The sequence below is a fragment of the Pteropus alecto genome, unplaced genomic scaffold, assembly GCF_000325575.1.
Source record: "Pteropus alecto unplaced genomic scaffold, ASM32557v1 scaffold189, whole genome shotgun sequence".
In the NCBI taxonomy this organism is placed as follows: Eukaryota; Metazoa; Chordata; class Mammalia; order Chiroptera; family Pteropodidae; genus Pteropus; species Pteropus alecto.
The window spans coordinates 490,399-490,784 of record NW_006442117.1 but is presented as its reverse complement, the minus strand read 5'-3'; the positions used below and the strand labels follow the sequence as shown (position 1 = coordinate 490,784).

The window sequence follows — 386 nt, the reverse complement described above, 5'->3', positions numbered from 1 at the left end:
AGGGATTCCGAGTAGATAGAAAACTGGTGTTAAAAACCAGGCAAGGTACTTCCGTTTGAGCAGCGTTGGAAAGAAAGAACATTTACTTGTGATTCTAGAGCTGGAATAGGAGAGTCAGGACCCATGACCAAACCCAGCCCGGTGCGCCGCCCACACGGGCCACTGGCTGGTTCCGTAATCCTCACCCGTGGCCCGAGTCACATCAGGCTCAGACCACCCCGTTAGTTAGAGGCGCTGTGGCCCAGCGCGTCGAACAGTGAGCTATTCGTGACCAAGGACTTATTTAAGTTACAGATAATGGTGTAATCGTTACATTTCTGTCTTAATTTTCCTTTCTCTCCTCCTTCCCTCCCCCTCTCTCTCTCTCTCTCTCTCTCTCCCTCCCC

General features: G+C 51.6%; 1 protein-coding gene across 1 annotated transcript in view; it reads left to right on the top strand.

The window, feature by feature from the left end:
- TTC13 (tetratricopeptide repeat domain 13) overlaps positions 1-386 on the top strand; it is a gene marked incomplete at its 5' end in the record, with an annotated part of 36,638 nt that overhangs the window by 25,494 nt on the left and 10,758 nt on the right. The window lies entirely within an intron of this gene.